Source organism: Peromyscus leucopus, chromosome X, assembly GCF_004664715.2.
Source record: "Peromyscus leucopus breed LL Stock chromosome X, UCI_PerLeu_2.1, whole genome shotgun sequence".
Taxonomy (NCBI): domain Eukaryota; kingdom Metazoa; phylum Chordata; class Mammalia; order Rodentia; family Cricetidae; genus Peromyscus; species Peromyscus leucopus.
The window spans coordinates 50442867-50456559 of record NC_051083.1 but is presented as its reverse complement, the minus strand read 5'-3'; the positions used below and the strand labels follow the sequence as shown (position 1 = coordinate 50456559).

Genomic DNA, 13693 nt, shown 5'->3' with positions numbered 1-13693 from the left:
CCATAACTTAAAGACCTCATTCTTCATTAAACCTCTTTGGGTATAACATGTGCATATGTGTGTGCTCATGTGTACTCCTGTGCATAAAGGTCAAAGGACAAACACAGAGTTCCTCAGGTACTGTCCATCTTAATTTTGAGACAGAGACTCTCATTTGCCTGGAAGTCATTGATTAGGCTAGGCTAGATGTCCATCAAGCCCCATGGACCTACTTGTTGACCACACAGCACTGAGATTACAAATGCCCACCACTTTGCTTGCTTTCTTTTCATGGTATCTGGAGATGAAATGTAGGTCCTGCTTGCAAGGCAAGCACTTTACTGAGTTACCTCCTTAACCCTGGTTATAACTTTGTTACAATATGCTTGGCAATGAATACAAGTTATTTTAATGACGGCTTTTCTGTTGCATTGTGAATGGTGGAACTCAAAGGATGATTTAAAAAAAAATTCTTTCAAACTTTTGTTCTCTAAATGATCATTAGGTTTTCAAATGACCACTACAGAAAATTATTATAGAATAATATGCGTCTATTCCAAAGGATTTTACAATATGAATGCCATATTTGTGTAGCTGGAAAGTTTCTCTCCGGTTCTCCAAGCCCCTGCAGTTCCACAGCTCACTTATAAAATAATCACTCAGAAACCCATATTAATTAAACTTGCTTGGCCATTAGCTCAGGCTAACTATTGACTAGCTCTTACATATTAAATTAACCCATTTCTATAAATCTACAGCTTGCCACATGGCTTGTGACCTTACCAGTATCTTTACATCGTGCTCCCTCTGTGTCTGGCTGGCGACTCCTAACTCATCTTTCCTGTTCCCAGAATTCTTATCTCTTTGTCCCACCTATACTTCCTGCCTGGCTACTGGCCAATCAGCACTTTATTTATTAACCAATGAGAGCAACATATTCACACATACAGAGTGATATCCACAGCATATTTTTAGGGATTTTTCAAAGTAAAGTAACCTTGGGGTTTATTTAGGAGCTATGCAAGAAAATAAGGTTTGTTTTTTCATAACTTAAGATTATATTTTATCAAATTGTTCATAAAATAATGTAATATAGGCCTTCTATTTGTATATTTGTATTTTGCAGAACTCAGTCCAAGTCCCCAAATAGAAGGAAAAAAATGTGGTACCTCTTCAAACAAGATCTATGCAATATAATATACCTTTGGCTACTCTTTTTTTTTTCTGTGACATCTTTTTTTTTATTTATTTTACAATACTATTAAGTTCTACATAATAGCCACAGATTCTCTTGTTCTCTCCCTTCCTGCCCCCTCCCCTTCCCCCCAGCCCACCCTCCCCATTCCCACCTCCTCCAGATCAAGTTCTCCCCCCAGGACTGGGATCGACCTGATAGACTCAGTCCAGGCAGGTCCAGTCCCCTCCTCCCAGATTGAGCCAAGCGTGGACCGCTACTCACATCACCAGTGAGGCTACCTGGAAAACAGGACCCCAAGAAAGACACGGAGAAATGGATGAGATCTACATGAACAGCCTGGACATGAGTGGGAGCAATGAAGGGCGAGGGTCGAGGGAAAGAGAGCTGGAGATCCTAGCTGGATCAAGAAAAGAGAGGGAGAACAAGGAATAGGAGACCATGGTAAATGAAGACCACATGAGAAAAGGAAGAAACAAAGAGCTAAAGAGGCCCACAGAAATGCACAAAGATACCCCCACAAAAGACTGCTGGCAATGGTTGAGAGACAGCCGGGACTGACCTACTCTGGTGATGGGATGGCCAAACACCTTTGGCTACTCTTAAAACCAATTGTTTAATTATGCATTGGTTAAGTCTGAGGAACTGAATTCAAATCCCAGGCCTTCCCTGGTGGGAAGAAAGAAAAGAATTGGCTCCCCTTACTTGTCATCTGACTTCCACATGTACGCTCTGGCCTATCCAACACACACACACACACACACACACACACACACACACACACACACTCTCACACTCACACACACACAATCATAACTGAATAAAATGCAATACAAATTTTAAAAATATATCTTTAGAGGTGCTTTTTCCCTTTTTAGTATTAGTTTTATTTTGTCTATTACCATGAATTTTGACCATATATACCCTTAGAAGGGATGTTATTGTTCATTTACATCATAAAAGTATCTAATGAATGAGTTAATAGTCAATATTCTCTGTTGAATATAAGATTAGTTAAATTCACAATAATCTGTGAGAGGCAAAGAACAATATAGTTTTTAAAAGTTTTACTTTTTCCTAAGTGTCACAACCTGTATCTCACTTAATGTGCAACCAAGAGAAATGTGCAGTATGTAATAAATGTTGAAAATATTTTTCAAGACAGGTTTGAAACTTTTAAAGAAGTTTTTTAAGTAATAAAAATAGAGTTAAGGGGATCCATTCATCCTTCATGGCAGGTGGTAGTCATTTTTTTTTTTTGAGATACTGATATATTTTGGCATAATTAAAAGCAAAACAAATAGAGTAATTATAATGAAATGACTGTTATTTTCTATCTATGCAGATGCTTCTCTTTTTAACTTTAAAATGATTTATATCCCTTTGGGATGGGACAACAATTAAGCCTGTAGAGTACAGTGAAAATAAAATGTAAAGACATTATGCTAAATAGATAAGTACTTGATAAAATAATGACCCTAACCAGATGGAAAAACATGCAACAATAAAGGACATGAAAACTAAATCCTTTTTAGTGTTTAGTGTTTATTCTTTCCTGTCCTTTGGGAATACTCTCTTGAAAACATGAAGCCAGATTGTTTTGTTACCTTTTGAACTTATTTTAATATGCCCAAAATATAGTCCATGATGTTTTTCTTTATTTCTTATCACATAGTATTTATATAATGAATTGTGAATGATTAAGATCCATGCTTACATATATTCATTAACTCTAACTGCAGCTTGGGAAGTAAGAGGATGATGATAGGACATTCACTCATTTTTTGTAACCAGTGATTTTTGTATGTTTTCTTTTTAAAATGTTTTCTTTATTCTTGAGAATTTCATCTATGTATGGAATGAAATATGATGAAGTGTACCTCCCCATTTTCCCCTCCAACTCCCTCCATACAACCTCTTCCAAACTAATGTCTTTTTTTTGATGATCAGGTAAGTCCAGTTAGTGCTGCATATATGTGCAGGGGTGAAGGAACACTCACTGGAGCATAGGAATCTTATAAATGGCAGCATCCTCAATAAGGAGAGATTGTCTTTACCTCAGCAGTTATCAGCTGCCAATAGCTTCTTTGTAAGTGGAAGAGCCAGGAGAAAATACACCATCGATATTGGAATTTTGGCAGGATTGATCTTGTGCAGGCTTTGTGAAGGTAACCACATTTGCTGTGACTTCATGAGTGCAAATCAATGCCATGTCCACAAGATAATATTTCACAATACTTCACCTGCCACCCTCCATGCTTTCTAGTATGTATTCATTTGAATCATTACATTAGAATATTCCTTCACACAACTGTAAAGTTAATGCAGTTTCCACATTCTAGATTCTGTGAGTATACTAAAGTGAATCTGAATACCAAATAGCATCCACTGTGCTGCAGCCAAATTAATCCCAATTGGTTGGAGTAAAGTTGCACTTACTAATAGAACAGTAAATATAGGCCAACAACCATCTAAGAATTCTTATTAAATATTTAAAACACAAAGACATTAAAGATAAACACTAAAACATCAAAAGTACTAGAAACAAACAATGAAATATTAAAGTATTGAAAACAAATATTAGAATATAGTATGATCTTGGCTTAATTACATAAGACAGTTATATAAGTCTAAAGTGCCAAGAGAGGCTCAATTCCCACAAGCAAGAGAAATTTGTCATATTCAAAATGCACACGGAAACTACCCATTTAGATTTAGATTTCACTCCATTTTCTCCTTTCCGTGAATCATGATCATCCACTATAGATAGAGGGTAAACATGGTGTTGTCACCCTTTCCCTCAAAGGCCCTTTTCTAATTTTCAGATAATGCTATTTTTATCTAATCAAAATTAATTCAATGACATACAGTTTTTACTTACTTCTCTATGTTCTCACTGTCATTAAATGCATGATAAAACCATCATTTGCCTGCACAATTTTGATAGCTATTTAGCTGGATCTTTCTTTTGTTTTCTACAAATTTTTACTTGATGTCAAAAGCTATAGTTAAGAAAAATGATTCAAAAGTGGTACCTGAGGTGAATAAGGAAATATCTCAGTGGGTAGGAGTTCCTACTATGCAAGCATGATGACCTGAATTGGACCCCAGTACTTATATAAAATATATGTCTACATATGACTGTAATTCCTGTGTAGTAGAAAGCTCAGATAGGAGAATCACTGGGGCTTACTGATCATCATCCATGTGCCAGGTTGAGTAAAGGATCCTGTCTCAAAGGAGAAATTTGAGGATGAGAAAGAAGGACACTGGTTGTCCTTCTCTGATCTTGGTATGCACATGACCATGACAACCCCCCCCCATACACACATAGGCCAAAATACCACACACATACCATCATACACATATACATACACATAAACACACAAAGTTTAAAATTTATACTAGAATATGAATAATAGCCCAATGATAGCACACTTGCATAGCATGAATAAAGCTCTGAGTTCAATCACTACACTCAAAAAATAAAAACTAACTCCCGCCTACAAAAACAGTAGTACTTGCTTTAAAATAACTTACTCATTGATTGGAGGGTAACAGACACAAAAACATCACCTTGATTATAAATGCATCTCTATGTCAGTCCTTCCACATAAAATGTGACAAATTGTTCATATTTAATTAGTTTCCGAACATCTAGCCTTGCATTTCTCCAGCTTATTTCCTGCCTTGAGAGTGCAATTTGTAATATACCAATGTGATCAGGTAATTCCTTATCTGAATTATTTATGTATCACCTACAACTTAAATGTAGCTTTTCTATATTCATTTTAATTGTCAAACTATGCTTGGGAACATTGTGGTGGATGTCTCTAAAACCATTTTAGTGGATCTCAGGGCCTAAATTATTTTTTTTTTTTGATAATTCCAAAATAATCTTTTTCTTACTTCTATATTCTCAGAATTTTAGAGTCAAAATTTCCAGCCACTGCATAATTTGTTATGTAGAAACATGAAGAAACAAATATGAGAATCCAAATATCTCCTTTTAAACCAGATATTAAAACACAGAACATGGTCAAAAACAGTGCAGATCTCCTCATTAAATGTATTTTGTTCAAGAAACATTAAATATATTTCATAAAATATACATTGTTTATGGTAATATGCAATGGGTTTATCATTAAGTAATAAATAAACATTTTCAGCCTTTATTTATTTATTTATTTATTTATTTATTTATTTATTATTTTTTTTTTGAGACAGGGTTTCTCTGCTTTGCTTTGCACCTTTCCTGGAGCTCACTTGGTAGCCCAGGCTGGCCTCGAACTCACAGAGATCCGCCTGGCTCTGCCTCCCGAGTGCTGGGATTAAAGGCCTGCACCACCACCACCCCGATAAGCCTTTATTTTTAATATGGTAAATATCACTATACAAAATCCACATAAACTGTGATTTAGGATTTGCAATAAATTTTTTGTATAATATGGTCTTGAGTTATAAAAGTTTGAGAACTTGTGCAATAAATCATATTCAATTCCAAGTTTGTTTTGTCCCAAGCAGTATACACTTACTCTTTGCTCCACTCACACTAAGACTTTTTTCCTACAATTTGTCCTGTGCTCACCTGTTCATTTCTACCTATGTCCCACCTTACTGGATCCTACCCAGAAATGCAACTGAAGCAATATTAAGATGGAGCAGGGACACAGGAGTGCACACAAAGGTCCAACAGAAAATTTAGGTTGGGTGGTTGTCTGTTGCACTGTCTACTTTTTTCATTGTTCTATGCAAATATATTTGCTGGAAAATATTATACACACTATCAATGACCCAAAGCAATTATTAATAATATTTTCTGTCAACCTGTTTTAACAAGATCCTTAGCTAATAATTCACACATTATAATATGACTACAATAACATTTGTTTCAGGATATTTACCTCTTTGATTCCAAGTGACAGTTTGATCTTCTTGACCTTTGAAAACTTGGAGTATCAATGTCTAAAATATAGAAACATGTTTAAATGTAAGTTTGATAACACTTTATGAAAAATGTTCATACTAATCTTAGTATACATTTTACATCTTAATTGTTTGATTTGCAAAAGTGTGCCTCATTTACATGAAAGAAGAGTAGATTTGCTTATTACATGAAAGGTGTAATATTATCTTTCAGAAATGACTGCCTCTCAGAAGGCTAAGCAATTTGGGACAGATGAATTACTTATTTCTTTCTTTGATTGATATTTTCAGAATAAGGTTGACATATTTTATTACTGTAATAATCCCAAATAATCCCATAGAATATATACTTTTAACCCCATATCTCTCTATTATTTTGAAATAGAAAAATAATTTGGACTTCATTTGAATCTAGTTATTGGCTTACTGCATTCCCATACTCGAGAACTCTGCCAAATGCTTAAGAATCATTCAGAACTTGCCTAGTTTACCATTACCCATCTGGATTTGTCTCCTTCCCTGTTATGATACCATTAGCAGCACAAGCAGCAGAGCACAATGAGGAAAATGAATGTGATGGGTTTATTTTTCTGGTCTCATATCCATGAGTTCATGAAGAGTTTGCCCCAGACCTAAGGTGTCTAAAACCTTGCTCTGCCCCACACCGTAATATCACTAGTCTATATAATTCACCATACAATTGCCTTAATCTCATCAATTAATACTAGAATTTCATCTTTAAATTTTATTCCAAATCTATTTTTTTACCATCTGTACTATCCCCACTATAATTTAAATGCATTATTTTCTCATATGGATTAAAACAAGAGTTTAGTATTTCTTCCAACCCTGCACTATTTTTACTTGAAACAGCTAGTGAAATTCTTTTAAAACAAGAAACATAATTTGTCACACTGCTCAAAATATTCTAAAAGTTTCCTATAACACTTAGAACAAATTAAAATTTAAAGTTCCCATGATGCTCAACATAGACTGCTTAATTGCCTTTGACTTTTAATTCTAATGGCCATACCAAATGTCACTTCAAATGTGTATGCCTATCATTTTCCACTTTGACTACATGTAATTCTTCACAGTGACATTTTTGAAATCTAGAAACATATTATTCAACTATTGTAGAGAATTAGTGTTTGGTCCATCCTACTGGAAATATCCTCACCTTAGATACACATGTGTCTATTTTTCTTAATAGTCATCTGTCTAATTAGCCCTCATACCAATTCTAGCCTGTGTATTGACTTGTCATTTGTCTCGTTTCTTCATGATGTGAATAGTTTCTCTACATTCCCCACTTACGTATTTCACATATGAATGAGAACCTTGTTAATGAACAATTTCTCCTTTTTATTTTTTCATTAAATTTTAGGTTTATTTTGTGTGCTTGAGTGTATTGTCTGTATGCCTGTATTCACCAAGTGTGTGTGCCTGGAGTCTGCTAAGGCTAGAAGAGGCTGTTGGATCCCTTGGAACTGGAGTTTATTGTGGGATATTTCTATCTTACTCTGACACTCTCGAGACTGACAATACTTTGAATCAGAGGATAGAGTGAGCTGCTAGCTGACCAAAAATAGCCATAGAGGTTTTGGAGGACCCAATACATATAGAGACATAGGAAGTAGTAGGGTGGGGCTTAGAAAGATTTTCAGCCCCTTTTGGATTGAGGAAGGAGAGAGAGTGAGGAAGGTGGTCATTGATCGCTTCGTCATCACTTCTCTGATCATTCAGGTTCATATAATCCAGTCTGGCCTTGAACTTGCTATATAGTCAAGACTGCTCTTGAAACCCTGAAGTTCCTGCCTCTATCTCCCAAGTGCTGGGAAAACAGGTGTGAGCCACCATCCCAACTTGGTGAAATCAATTTTAGTTCATTCATTGTAACTTCTATACATTACTTATTCTAGGAATATATGTTAATTTATTTACCACATCAATCATGAAGTGTTTCTGTTAGATATCAAGCAACTATGCTATTCTTTAAAAGTTGCTATGGATTTTTCTTTTATTTATTTTTCTATTACCATTAGACACATTTTTCTTTAGAAGACTTTATGCTACAAATTTTGATCAATTTTTCATTATCTTAGAATTACTTTCATGGATTCTTATTTTTCATATTCTGTTGTTTCTGGCAGAAATTACTATAACAGAAGTAGTGGCTGGAGGGATGATTCAGTGTAAAGTCTTTGCCTTGAAAGCATGATGTCCTGACTTTAGATGTCTAGAACCCAGGTAAAAGACTGGGTATAGCAGTGGGCATTTGAGGGTCATTGCTGGAGAGTAGAGTCATGTGGTCCAGAGACTCACTGGCCATTCAGTCTAGACAAAAAGGCAAGTTTCAGATTTACCAAGAGATCCTGTCTCAGAAAATAGCAGCATTATTTGTAATAGTTAGAACCTGGAAACAACCTAGATGCCCCTCAAGTGAAGAATGGATAAGGATGTGGTACATTGACACAATGGAGTATTACTCAGCAGTTAAAAAAACTAATGACATCATGAAATTAGCAGGCAAATGGATAGAACTATAAAGAATCATCCTGAGTGAGGTAACCCAGACTCAGAAAGGAAAACATAGCATATACTCACTCTTAAATGGATATTAGATGCAAAGCAAAGAATAATCAGGTTACAATCCACAACTCCGGAGAAGATAGGTAAAAAGGAGGACCCTAGGAGGGACACACATTGAGCGTCCCAGGAAAGAAAAATAGTTAAGATCTGCTGGGTAAACTGGGAGGTGGGGTATAAGGAAAGGGGTTGGGGATAGGAACAGGAGGAACTGAGATGGCCAAGTGGAGAGAGGGATGGAGAGGGAGAGCAATGAAAGAGATATAATGGTAGAGGGAACCATTGGGGGTTTAGGGAGAAACCTGGTGCTAGGGAAGTCCCCGGGAACCCACAAGGATGACATCAACTAAGACTGCTAGCAATAATAGAGAGCATGGCTGAACTTACCTTCCCCCATAAGCAGATTAGTGACTACCCTAATTGTCATCATAGAACCTACATCCAGTAACTGATGGAAGCAGATGCAGTGATCCACAATTAAACACTGGACTTCAGTTGAAAAGAGGAAGGAGGGCTCACAGGAGCAAGTGAAATTAAGATCATGATTGGTAAAACCACAGAGAGAGCTGACCCAAGCTGGTGGAAGCTCATGGACTCTGGCCTGTCAGCTGGGGAACATGCATGGGTCCGAACTAGACCCACTGAATGCGGGTAACAGTTATGTGGCTAGATCTGTTTGGGGAGCCCCTGGCAGTGGGACCAGGACTTATCCCAGTTATGTGAAATGGCTTTTTGAAACACACTCCCTAAGGTGGGATACCTTGCTCAGCCTTGTCACAGTGAGGATGGGGCTTGGTCCTGCCTCAACTTAGTATGCCAGACTTTGTTGACTCCCCAAGGAGGCCTTACCCTCTCTGAGGAGTGGATGGAGATGGGATCAGGAAGGTAGGAGGGTAGGAAAAGGTAGGGGGAGTACTGGGATTGGTATGTAAAATGAAAAAAAAAAACTTTTTTTAAAAAAAAAAGAAAGAAAGAAATATAACGTGGTGAAAACAATAGTGTAAGATACCAGGCATCACCCTCCAGATTTCACAAGCATGCACACACATGTAAGCACACTCAAATGCATGTGTGCACGCACATGCATATACACCATCACTCCTCAACACTAAAAAGAAAATTTAGTCTACTATTCCAGTGGTAATTCATTCAAATTTGAAGGTAACTAACACATGTTACCAATTAACTATCTTTGCAGAGCTGTTCTCCTTTCCTCTAACACTCTATAAAAGACTACTATACATTTTGAAGACTATAGAATATATTGTGGTAGTTCTATAATATCAAGTTCTCTTCATAAAATTAGGTTGGTGCTCCATAAGTGCCTTAAATTGAATGAGCTCTAAAAATATATGTATAAAGTTTCTGATGAGAAAGAAAGAGGATGTTGTTCTATCCTCAATTGGTAGATCAGTTATTTATGTCCATGTCCACTTTAAACTCATCAGTTGATTTCTGTTCTGGTGGAAGCTGCCCCTCAATCCCTGGCACCCTGGCATCCTGGGAACCATTTACCCAAAGAATCTGCAATGTTCTGGTGGAAGATCCACCTCAAGTCCCCTCCATCATCTCTTTCCCCAAAACCACCCCTTAAATCCTGCCAAACATGGCTCCTCCCTAGAGATGCTCAAGACAACTCCCATAGAGTATTTCAGCTGCATCCCAGAATATAGACATGTGGTTTTCTTGTCTCTCATCTCTATCTGCTCCCTGGGGTTCTGGAGAATCACCTGGGAGTGCTTTAGCCATTAAACAGGGTCTGATTTGGTCTGATTTGGATTTCTGCTTTGGCAGAGAAGCCTGTCGCCGTGCAAAAACCTTTCGATTTCAACCTTAATTATATGGAGGGCACTAAATTTTGCTCACTAAGAGGTCCTGAAAGAAGTATAGGAGACTTGAGTTAATCTTGAATTTCAGTTAAACAGTGAAAATATCTGTGGGAAATTATGTCTAACATAGAATCTAAAATCTACTCAAACTAAAAAGTGCTTATTTGAAAATCAATTAGCTACACTGTTATTTTCTGCTAAGCCCTATACAAATTTTCCAGATAAATGTTTTCAAGGTTTTCTCAAAATCTTTGAATTGCTTAAATTTCTTATATGTTATAAAATCATGAGCTACGGAGTTCTTAATTGACTTTTTAATTGCTCTAAATTTTATTTTCATTTAATACTGAACATTTACTTCAAACAAAGTATTGAGAGATTTATGAAACTATATAGCTTAGAGAGGATCACTTTTTACTGATAGCTCACTACTAAGTCTATTTCTACAAGAACGCCAAGCTGCAATATTCAAGAGACTTTTGTGTCTGCTAAAAGATGATACGGCTGGTAAAGGTGCTTGCAGCCAATCCTGACAATATGAGATCAATCTCCTTAACTCACACAAGAACTGGACTCCCTCTCGTTGCCATCCTACTGTACACACTCTCAGTCCACTCTTCACATGTGAATTTAATTTAGAAAAAAAGAAAAGAAAAGACAAAAGAAATAGTAAGCAGCACATGGAACAGCCTCATCTCTGTCCAAGCAGAGCTCTTAAACTGAAAAAAAAAGGAAAAGAAAAAAAAGGAAGGAAAGAAAAGAAGAAAAACAAAAACAATCTGCCCTAAGATATCAAGGTAGGTGAGATACACTTCGAAGCTTTCTGAACCTCACCAGCTACCGTAATGCACATCAATTATGTCAGCAAGCTCTTTCTGTCCTCCCATTTTGTTGGTCTTCCATTTTATCTGAGACATCAGTGATGTGCTTGCTGCTTCTCGCTTCTCCGGTCTGTCGCCACTTCTCTCGAGCTTGTTGCAGTGGACTGTGAGCCTGACAGCCTTCTTGAAGTCCTAGTGGTTAGTGATTTCTCCAGTTCACACCCACTACCACAAAAATTGTTCAAAATGTCCCAAAAGAGCAACTCCGATGCCGCCGCAGAGAACTCTGAGAACAAAAGCCTGCTCATCTGCTTGGATGAGACTTCTGGTACCCTGGTGGATACAGAGACAGTTTCTAATACCAAAACCAAGGGTCCAGAAATTAGTCCGGCACCAAGCAGCAATGTTGCTGGCACCAGAGATAGCAGTGTTTCTGGAAGTACTGACCCTGAAAATTCTGCAGTTTCCCAGGTTACAACGGTGACGAAGATGATGACGATCACAATGATGACAATGACTCCAACTGTTCTGAATTGGGGAACTCTGACAATTTTATCAGCCATGTGGAAAGATTGAGCAGCCACCAAGAGTTGGCAGCCAGTGAGGTGGTGGAAGAGCAGGGTGCGGGAAGTCAGTTCCGCCACCATGATCTGGAGGCTGGTGAGGTTCTGGATGAGATAGATGAAGGGTCTGAAGTACATGAACAGCCCATTGAGGACAGCAGTAAGCAATGTCATATTGAAGATGATAGTTTACTAGATCAATTGATGGCCTTAGAGACATCTCCTCTCCCAAGGCCTCGATGGAAAGTCCTTAATGCCTGCCCTTCACGATAGACAGATCGGTTCAAGTGCCTGCTTGGTTTATGAGGCCTGTGGGGGAAGAGTATTTGTGCAGCGTTTCTCCCTACAATATATTTATCAAGGCCATACCGGATGTGTCAACACTGTGCATTTTAACCAACATGGCACCTTGCTGGCTAGTGGCGGTGATGACCTAAAAATGTTCCTGTGGGACTGGCTTCATGAGCAACCATTATTGAACTTTGTTAGTGGCCACAAAAGTAATATCTTACAGGCTAAATTCCTTCCTAATTGTAATGATGCTGTCTTGGCCATGTGTGGTCATAATGGCAGGTACGCATTGCACAGTTGTCTGCTCTTCCAGGCACCCAGATGACTAAACGTTTGGTGAAGCATGAGTCAGCATCTCATAGATTGGCTTTGGAGCCAGACTCCCCTTTCAGATTCTTAACTTCATGTGAAGATGCAGTTGTTTTCAATATTGAACTCAGACAAACCCACCCAGCTTCAAAAGTGGTGGTAATCAAAGAAGATGATAAGAAAGTGGGACTCTATACGGTCTTTGTGAATCCTTCCAATTTCTACCAGTTTGCCTTAGGTGGTCAAGATCAGTTTGTGAGAATTTATGACCAAAGGAAAATTGATGAGAATGTCAACAATGGAGTTCTCAAAAAATTCTGCCCTCATCACCTTCGAAGCTATAATAATTGTCCAGCATATATCACCTCTATGATGTACAGTTATGATGGCACAGAGCTCCTGGCTAGTTATAATGATGAAGATATTTATATCTTCAACTCTTCTGATAGCAATGGAGCTGAATATGTTAAGAGATATAAAGGACACAGAAATAATGCCACAGTGAAAGGGGTAAATTTCTATGGCCCCAGAAGTGAATTTGTGATGAGTGGTAATGATTGCGGGCACATCTTCATCTGGGAAAAATCATCCTGCTAGATAGTTCAGTTCTTGGAGGCAGATGAAGGAGGAACAATACACTGTATTGATCCTCATCCTTACCTACCTGTGCTGGCATCCAGTGGCCTAGACCACGAGGTCAAGATTTGGGTACCCATAGCTAAATCTTCCATGAAGCTTGCTGGGTTAAAGAATGTACTTAAAGTTAATAAGCAGAAACGAGATAGTTTTAGCTTACACTACAGTTACTTTTTTGACAGCCACGTGCTTTGGTTCCTCATGAGTCGCATGACACAGACAAATTGGAGAGGAATTAGAATTGAAATTGGAGGAGCAGATATCAGTGACTCATCCTCTGAGGAGGAAGAAAACCAAGAAAATTCCTAAGCAATGTCCTGAGGCACCACCAGGAGCTGGCTACCACTTCAGTACATGGGACTTGAAAAAATTCACCTTGAGTAGTAAGTTTTTGTTTGCCTTGTGTTTGCAATATTTTATAAGAGTATTTGTTTCCACTCCACCTTTTTTTCCCCTTTCCTACTACCTGGTTTTGCTACTCCAGGTAACTCCTTATATTACACGATTATAGAAGTATAATAAGCTTCCTTTGTCCTCTCACAGTTAACTAAGGAA

General features: G+C 37.7%; 1 pseudogene; it reads left to right on the top strand.

The window, feature by feature from the left end:
* Positions 1-11585: 11585 nt before the first annotated feature.
* Positions 11586-13447, top strand: LOC114704136 (annotated as a pseudogene).
* Positions 13448-13693: the final 246 nt, after the last annotated feature.